We start from the raw sequence: 10,177 nt of genomic DNA on the forward strand, positions 1-10,177 counted from the left end.
CTAGACCCTCAATAGGAAGAATGGACTCGGGATCACCAACACACTTCTTAAGCATGGAGACATGGAACACCGGATGAATCGAAGCTAGTTCACTAGGTAGTCTCAACTCGTATGCAACTTTTCAAACCCTTTGCAAAATTTCATAAGGACCCACATAACGAGGACTCAATTTCCCTTTCTTGCTAAATCTCATCACCCCTTTCATGGAAGAAATTCTTAGATACACCTTATCACCTTCTTCAAACTCTAACTCCCTTAACCTATTATCGGCATAAGACATTTTCCAGCTATAGGCTCCTTTTAGTAGGTTCCTTATGATATGAACCTTCTCCAAAGTCTTGTAAACCAATTAGAGACCAAAGAGTGAAGACTCGCCCACTTCAAACCATCCAATCGGAGATCTACATCTCCTACCATACAAGGACTCAAAAGGAGCCATAGATATAGATGAATGATAACTATTGTTATAAGAGAACTCAACCAAATAAAAGTACTTATCCCAACTTCCCTTGAAATCAATTACACGAGCTCTAAGCATATCCTCAAGGGTTTGAATAGTATGCTCCGCTTGACCATCCGTTTGGGGATGAAAAGCGGTCTTTAACTTTACTTGAGTACCCAACCCTTTTTGGAATGACCTCCAACACGTAGATGTGAATTATGCACCCTATCCAATATGATGGATAAAAGAATACCATGAAGACACACAATCTCATCTATGAAGATCTTTGCATAATTTCTGCAGAGTGAGTGGACTTGACGTGAACTAGATGAGCAGAGTTTGTCAATCTATCCTCTACTACCCATATAGAGTCATTTTGTCTTCTAGTCCAAGGCAAACCCACTACAAACTCCATATTAATGTCCTCCCACTTCAAAGTGGGAACTTGTATTTCTTTGAGTAAACAACCCAGCTTTAGGTGCTCGGCTTTCACTTGTTGACAATTTGGACACCTTGCGACGAATTCTGCTATATCCCTTTTCAAACCATCCCACCAAAACACCTCCCAAAGGTCATGATACATCTTAGTAGGACCAGGATGAATGGAATAACGAGAACCACGAGATTCCTCAAGAATCCATTTTCTCAAGTCATCAATATTGGGCTTACACAACCTTCCTTGATATCTCAAGACACAATCCCCCTTAAAAAGAATGACTCATTAAGCTTACGAAGGACCGATTTCTTCAAATCCATCAATGATTGATCAAGTTGTTGCTTAGACTTCACCTCAACCACCAAAGATGATTCGGAGTTATGATGGACCATAAAACCACCATTTGGAGAATCTTCCAATCTAACACCCAATCTAGCCAACCTATGAACATATCTCTTTGGGTCTTTCTTGTCTTCTTCTACATGAGACACACTACCCATGGTCATACGACTTAGAGCATCCGCAACTGCATTGGCTTTGTCGGGATGGTAGAGAACAGTCAAGTCGTAATCTTACAACAATTCTAACCACCTTATTTGTCCTAGATTTAACTACTTTTGAGTAAACACATATTAAAGACTCTTGTGGTCGGTATACACATCAACATGGACACCATACAAGTAGTCCCTCAATATTTTCAAGGCAAATACCATGGCCTCTAACTCAAGATCCCGAGTTGGATAATTCTTATCATGTACCTTAAGTTGCCTAGAAGAATAAGCTACTACTTTCTCATGTTGCATAAGGACACACCCTAATACCACTCGGGTTGCAACACAATATACAACGAAGCCATTGATACCATCCGGTAAAGTCAACACCGGAGTGTAGGTAAGCCTATATTTCAAGATTTGGAAGCTTCTTTGACATGCCTCCGACCACTCAAATTTCACACTCTTTTGGGTCAAGGTAGTCAACGGAGGAGCAATGGACGCAAAACCATCCACAAACCTCCTATAGTGTCCCGCTAGACAAAAGAAACTCCTAATGTCTGTTGGAGGCAATGGTCAAGGCCAAACTTTGACCGCCTCAGTTTTCCTTGGATCAACCTCAACTACTTCACTAGAGATCATATGACCAAGAAACGCCACTGACCTCAAACAAAACTCACATTTTCTATACTTGGCAAATATTTGGTTTTCCTTAAGTACTTGTAACACCACTCTCAAATGGTCTATCTGTTCACCCTCATTTTTCGAATATACCAAGATGTCGTCAATGAGACAATGACAAATGAATATAGGTAACTTCAAAACACCCTATTCATGAGGTCCATAAACGCTGCCGGGGCATTAGTGAGACCAAAGAACATTCCTAGAAACTCATTGTGACCATATCTAGTCCGAAATGCCATTTTTGGTATATCCTCACCTCTCACCCTAAGTTGGTGATACCTCGCTCTCAAGTCAATTTTAGAAAATTAGCTTGCCTCTTGAATTTGATCAAAAAAGTCGTCAATCCGAGGGAGAGAATACTTGTTCTTAATAGTGACTTTATTGAGTTGGCGATAATCAATGCACATTCTAAGGGACCCATCCTTCTTCTTCACAAACAATATCAGAGAACCCCATGGAGAAATACTAGGTCTAATGTAGCCTTTGTCTAGTAAGTCTCTGAGTTGAGCCTTCAACTCTTTCAATTCGATCGGGTCCATCGATAAGGAGGAATTGAAATGGGGTTTGGTATCCGGTAGCAAGTTAATACCAAAATCAATTTCCCGGGAAGACCTACGAAAATTCCCTTATGACAGGGATTAGCTCAATGGGAGGATTTTCGGAGTCTACATATTTGACTCTAACAATGTGGTATAAGCACCCTTTTGAGATCATCTTACAAGCCTTTAGACAAGAAATGATACGACTTCTAGGAATAGAATTTCCCCTCTTTCACTCTAAAACAAGTTCATTGGTAAAGTTGAACTTTACATGTTTTATTCTACAATCAGTGGAAGCAAAAGAATCATGCAACCAATCCATCCCCAAAATGACATCAAATTCAACCATATCGAGTTCCACTACTTCAACATGAGTAACTCTATTGGGAAACTTTATAGGACAATTTCTATATATCCTCTTTTCAACCACTGACTCACCTACCGGGGGTAGTTACCATGAAAAGTTCATTTAGGACATTGGGAAAAATATCAAATTTCCTAGCTATCAAGGGAGTAACAAAGGATAATGTAGCACCCGAATCAAGTAAATCATAAACATCAATAGAGAAAACTCACAACATACTAGTTACCACATTGGGAGAACTCTTCTTTCTTGGAGCATCAACATTAGAACCACTTTCTTGTACTTTCCCACTACTCTTGTCTTGCCCCATTATATTAGGGACATCCGCAACCTTGTGGCCACTCTTGACACATCCAAAGCAAGTGTTCATCCTGACAAGGCACTCACCATAATGCTTCTTACCACACATTCCACAAGTTGGCTTCTTACTAGGTGAATTAGTACCTTTTCCATTTTGAGACTTAGGGTTAGACACCCTATCATCACGAGCCTTGGAAAATTAGGTAGCAACTTGATTGGGGAACCTCTTCTTGAATCTAGGCTTGTGTTGAACCCCAATCTCCCCTTTGAAGAACCACTTTCAAAATACTTGTCCCTCTTGGCCTCTCTATTCTTTCTCCTTAGCCTACTCTCTTCCACTTATTGAGCATGAACCATGAGATGAGATATTCATATTATCATGAAGCATAACTAAATGATATTCTTCCACCAAGTCATCGAACACCCCCGTAAGAAAATGACTTATCTCATCCGTTGGGTTTGAAACCAAGGATGAGCATACTTGGACAACTTACTAAACTTCAAAGAATAGTTAAGTACACTCCTACCTCCTTGACGAAGGTTGATGAACTCTTCCACCTTAGCTTCCCTCATCTCTCTAGTGAAGAAATTATTAGAGAATGTCCTATTGAAGATCTCCCAAGTCACCGGACCACCTCTTAGCACCCTATTATCTCTCCATTGTGTGTACCAAACTTGTGCCCAAAGAAGGACATCAATATACATTTAATAATTTATAAACCATTTCCGAATTTGATAGTAAGTTAAAACTCATAACTCAAAGTATTAACAAATAAGTAATTATGTTTGCAGCTTTTGCTCTTCATTCGCACTCTGCCTCTGTTACGACCTTTAACGGTCTTAATTTCTCAGATTGGTGCGAACACATCAAATTCCATCTAGGAGTTTTAGATCATGATGTTGCACTTTTCACTAAGAAGTCAACTGCTATTACTGAAACTAGAAGTACTGAAGAAAGGTCTCATTATAAGTGTTGGGATCGATCTAACATATTAGGCATAATGTTTATGCAAATGAATATTGTGAGCAACATTAAGAGTACTCTTCCCAAAACTGAAAATGCAAAAGATTTTCTGAAATTTGTGGAAGAATCCTCTCAAACTGCTAATAAGTCTATTGCTGGGACACTAATGGGTACTTTGACCCCATGAAGTTGAATGGTTCACGTACCATGCATGAGCATGTCATCGAAATGACAAATGTAGAAGCATGACTTAAGTCTTTGGGAATGAACGTGGAACAAAATTTCCTTGTAGAATTCATTATCAACCATTACCATCTGAGTATGGACCTTTCCAAATGAACTACAACACCATGAAAGAAGCATGGAACGTGCATGAATTGCACGGAATGTTGGTTCAGGAGGAAGTAAGGCTCAAGCATCAAGGAACCCACTCCATTAACCTTGTAGGTCATCAAGGAGTTTGAAAGAAAGGAAAGAACAAGATAAAGGAAAATAGGGGCACTATAATGTTAATGAGTCCTCCTATCAAGTACATAGAAAGAACATAAGAATGATAAGTGTCATTTCTTTGGAAAATCTAGACACTTTCAGAAAGATTGTCTGAAATTTAAGGCATGGATCGAGAAGAAAGGTAAGCCTAGTGCTTTTACATGTCTCAAATCAAATTTAAGTAAAGTTCCTTATAATACTTGGTGGACTGACTATGGTTGTACTGTTCATGTTTCTAATACGATGCAGGGATTCCTTACGACACAAACCATAAACCAAAATAAAAGATATGTGTATATAGGGAATAGAGTAAAGGATCCAGTTAAAGATATAGGAACTTACCATTTGATCCTTGATACTGGGCGCTACTTAGATTTACTTGAAACTTGTTATGTACCTTCTCTTTCGAAAAATTTATTTTCTTTGTCTAAGTTGGATAAGACTGGATACTCTTGTAATTTCAGTAATGGATGTTTTAGTTTGTTTAAACATAATTATCTCATCGGTACTGGTACTCTTTGTGATAACTTATACAAACTGAATTTGTAATAATCTATTTGCCGAAAAACTCTTAACCCTGCATCATAATATTAGAACCAAACCAAGTTTGGTGAAGAACAATTTGCTTTCTTGTGGCACAAACATTTAGGTCACATATCCAAAGAAAGATTGGAAAGATTAGTTAAGAATGAAATTCTTCAAAATTTGGATTTTACAGACCTTAACATTTGTGTGAATTGTATTAAAGTAAAACAAAGAAGACACATAGAGAAAGGAGCCACAAGAAGCACACAACTTCTTGAAATTATACACACTAATATATATGTTCTTTTTGATATTAAATCTTTCAGTAAAGAAAATATTTTATCACTTTTATTGATGATTTTTCAAGTAATAGGTATGGCTATTTGTTTCATGAAAAATCTCAAGCGATAAATGCCTTAGAGGTATTTATTATTGAGGTTGAAAGACAACTAGATAGGTGAAAATAATCAGCTCAGATAGAGTTGGTGAAAATTATGGAAGATATGATGAAAATTTACAACACCCAGGTCCATTTGCTAAATTCCTCGAAAAACATGGTATATGTGCTCAATACACAATGTCTGGAACACCACAACAAAATGGTGTAACAGAAAGACGTAATCGTACATTAATGGACATGGTTAGGAGTATGCTAAGTAATTCATATATTCCTCTTTCATTGTGGATGTATGTTTTAAGAACTATCGTTTACTTACTTAATAGGGTTCCTAGTAAAGCAGTCCTAAAGACTCCTTTTGAACTATAGGCTAGTAGGAAACCTAGTTAAGGCACCTGCATATTTGGTGTTGCCCGGCAGAAGTTAGAGTATATAACCCACAAGAAAAGAAACTGGATTCAAGAACAATCAATGGTTTCTTCATTGGTTATCCAGAAAAATCAAAAGGGTATAAGTCTTACTGTCCTAATAACAGTACAAGAATAGTTGAAACATGAAATGCTAGGTCCATTGATAATGGTGAAGTTAGTGGGAGTGAAGAACCACGTAAAGTGGAAATTAAAGAAGTTAGGGTGAGGGTTTCTCTACCATTTACTTTATTTAAAGATGTTGTTACTAAAGTTGTTGCACAACCTAATAATCAACAAGAACAACATATTGATGCTCCTATTAATCTCAATGAAGCAATAATTAATGAATATGCAGTAGATGTACCACAAGAAGTAGCATTAAGAAAATCTCAAAGACAAAAGAGACCTGCTATTCCTGATGACTATTTTGTATATTTACAGGAATCAGAAATTGACTTCGGAATTGATAATGATCCATTTTTATTTTCACAAGCTATTCAAAGTAATAATTCTGATAGTTATATAAATGCTATGAAAGATGAGTTCAAATATATGGAACAAAATGAAGTATAAGACCTTGTTGAATTACCAGAAGGTTGAAAAACACTTACGTGTAAATGGGTCTTTAAGACCAAACGTGACTCAACTGGCCAGACTTATTGCTAAAGGTTTCACTCAAGAAGATGGCATCGACTATAAAGAAACATTTTCACCTGTCTCTAGAAAAGATTCACTCAGAATTATAATGGCTTTAGTAGCTCATTATGACTTAGAGCTACATCAAATGGATGTGAAAACAGCCTTTCTAAATGGAAATTTGGAGGAAGAAGTTTATATGAATCAACCTGAAGGGTTCTCTTGTAAAGGAAAGGAACACATGGTGTGTAAACTTTAAAAGTCATTATACTAACTTAAACAAGCTTCTCGACAATGGTATATTAAGTTTAATGAAACTATTGTCACTTTTGGATTTAAGGAAAACACTGTTGATCGGTGTATATCTCTAAACGTTAGTGGGAGTAAGTTTATTATGTTAGTTATGTATGTTGATGACATCTTGCTTGCTACTAATGATTTTGGTTTGTTGCATGATACCGGAGAGGCATCCTATGTGATTGGAATAGAAATATTTTGAAATAGATCACAAGGATTACTAGGTTTGTCTCATAAATCCTATATTAATAAAGTGTTAGAGAGATTTATAATGGAAAAATATTCATCAAGTCCCCTTCAAATTTACAAAGGAGATAAATTTGGTCTCAATCAATGTCCAAAGAATGAATTGGAACGTAAGCAAATGAATGATATTCCTTATGCATCAATAGTTGGGAGTCTAATGTATGCCCAAACATGTATTACACCAGACATTAGTTTAGTTGTTGGAATGTTGGGCCTTTATCAAAGTAATCCAGGAACGGATCACTTGAAAGTTGCGAAGAAAGTGTTTCGATACTTGCAAGGAACTAAAGATCATATGCTAACTTATAGAAGATCTGATCCTCTTGATGTGATTGGATATTCAGATTCAGATTATGTTGGTTGTGTGGATACACGAAAAACCACATTTGGGTATTTGTTTCTATTAGCTGGAGGAGAAATATCAGGGAAGAGTACAAAGCAGTCTATTATAAATGCATCCACTATGGAAGCTGAGTTTGTGGCATACTTTAAGGCCATACTTCAGGCTAATTGGCTGCGGAACTTTATTTCAAGACTTGGACTAGTCGAAAATATTTCCAAGCCACTGAAAATTTATTGTGATAATACTGCAGCAGTCTTCTTCTCTAAAAATGATAAGTATTCTAAGGGTGCCAAACATATGGAATTGAAATACTTTCAGTTAAGGAAGATGTCCAAAAACATAAAGTGACAATTGAACATATTAGCACGAAACTTATGATTGCTGATCCTTTGTCGAAAGGATTACCGCCCAAAACATTTGTTGAAAATGTTGAAAGAATGGGTCTTATTAATAGCAATGAATGACTTTATGTAAGATTATATTATGTTTATGCAACTGACACTTTGAGCTCAACTATATATATGTTTCTGTTATTACATGTTTCTCTTGTATACGTTATGTTGAGAATGATATGACAGGTTTCGTTTTATATAAAGGCATTCTCAGCATTATGGTGGACCCATTATGTATTTGAAATGTTGTGTTAGGCAATAGACTAATATTGTAGTGCATGGAAGGGACTAGGCCAAATAAAGTGGTGTACAACTGTCATGATTCATATTAGTTGATTTACTTAATAACAACAAATAAGATTGAATTTAGTATATGTGCATATTGTAATTGAAATTTTTATCAAATTATTAAGTAAATTATGTTACGTGTGTCAAGTAGGAGAATGTTAGTTTTATGACCCCCTTACATTAATATTATTTTGGTTTAATATTTAATTACTGACTAAATTCTAATTCTAATTGGATAAGTGGAGAAGTGGAGAAGTGGGGAAATGAGGAAGTGGAGAAGTTACTTCAACTACCCATTAAGTCTTCCACTTTACCATTACCTCTTCCAACTATCCATTATCTCCACTACTCGCCATGATGGAAAGGTGGGAATGATTTTAAAAAAAACTCTATTTAAAGGGTCCTCTCTCTGCCATAAGGATATAGTCTTCCTTATCAAAGCTATACATAAAGTCTAAGACAAGAGAGAGAAACAACTTATAAATTACCAAAAGAAAAGACTTCCGCTCAATCAAGTGATTCAAGTATGTATTCTTGACTAAAATGTCATATTATTAAATATATGTGAAAATCATATAGTTCTACGATCCTGAATAATTCATAGGATTTCTAAATGTTAGATTGTTTATGTTTTCACAATTATTAAAAAATCCTTATAGATAGACCCTTATCTAGGGGTATTTTTGGTATATAAGGGTGTAAAACATAAACAAGTATTGATTAATTAGATTTAATATTGGTTGTATTATATCAATCTATTATTAACTTGAAGTTTTAATCTAGGATCAGTGGTTAGGAATATTGATTCGTAGACTTGGAAAATCTTAATAGAGTTTTCTAAGACTCAACAAAGAGGTCTTGATGAAATTTATTCGATGGGTTTAAGCCTGGGATGGGATAATTCGAATAGTTTCACATTTAATGGTATTGAGCTAGGAATAGTCTATCTATTCAAGGTTTATTTGGCATTTTATTGGAAAGGGTCCTAAAGTTCAAAAGAATCCAAGGGATATACGCTTGATAGTTTGGGAGAATATTCAGTGATATTAGACCAAATGTTATCCATTTATCAATCGATGTTGTTCGGCAACTTTTTATCTATTCAAGTTGAAACCCCTATTGCTATGCATACACCCTTGGTCTTTTTCAACTTGTTAAGATTCACTTTCATTCGGACTTAAATGATCATAAGGGGGTAATATTGATAGGATATTGTACTAATTGAACAAACCACAACCCTTACATCACACTCACAACTATACCTCCACCCACTTTTAGAGCTCATGAATTATAATATACACTTAAGAAAAAAATTCATTTCAGTAGCAAAATATCGACTCTCATCCTACACGTAAGAAAAAAGTCACAAATATCTTGACAATCTGAAATTTATATTAATCATAAAATTGAAAAGTAAAAGCACACCCAAAATTATACTTTTAAAATCTAATCTTTAGTGAAAGTGACTAAATCTTCAAAAAGTTGAATCTTTTGAATTGAAATAGACTTTATTTGCATAGGGTGAGATTCATTTTTGTAAAATCTTATGTGATAATCAAGAGTAGATAGGAATTATAGTAAAAGAATTGACATTAATACTATATGCAATAAGGTTTTGACCATACTTTATTTATAGAAATCACACTATCACAAGAACGTGTTTCATTAGTCACACTGCCACGAGAACTTACTTCATTAATACTCAAAACCTATAAAAGACAGGCAAGAGAAAAATCAAGTACCTTATTCTATTAGATATATAAATATTCAACAGTTTATAAGCATGATTTTCAAAGGAGAAAGGGTATGCAAGTTATTTTTTGCTTAAAATCGAGTTTACAAGTTGTACAAACATATATGAAGTCCTCATGTACGTACTCCATATATCATACTAGTTTAAAATTCAGATATATCTAATTTGACTGGACATATTA

Source organism: Solanum pennellii, chromosome 10 (assembly GCF_001406875.1).
Source record: "Solanum pennellii chromosome 10, SPENNV200".
Taxonomy (NCBI): domain Eukaryota; kingdom Viridiplantae; phylum Streptophyta; class Magnoliopsida; order Solanales; family Solanaceae; genus Solanum; species Solanum pennellii.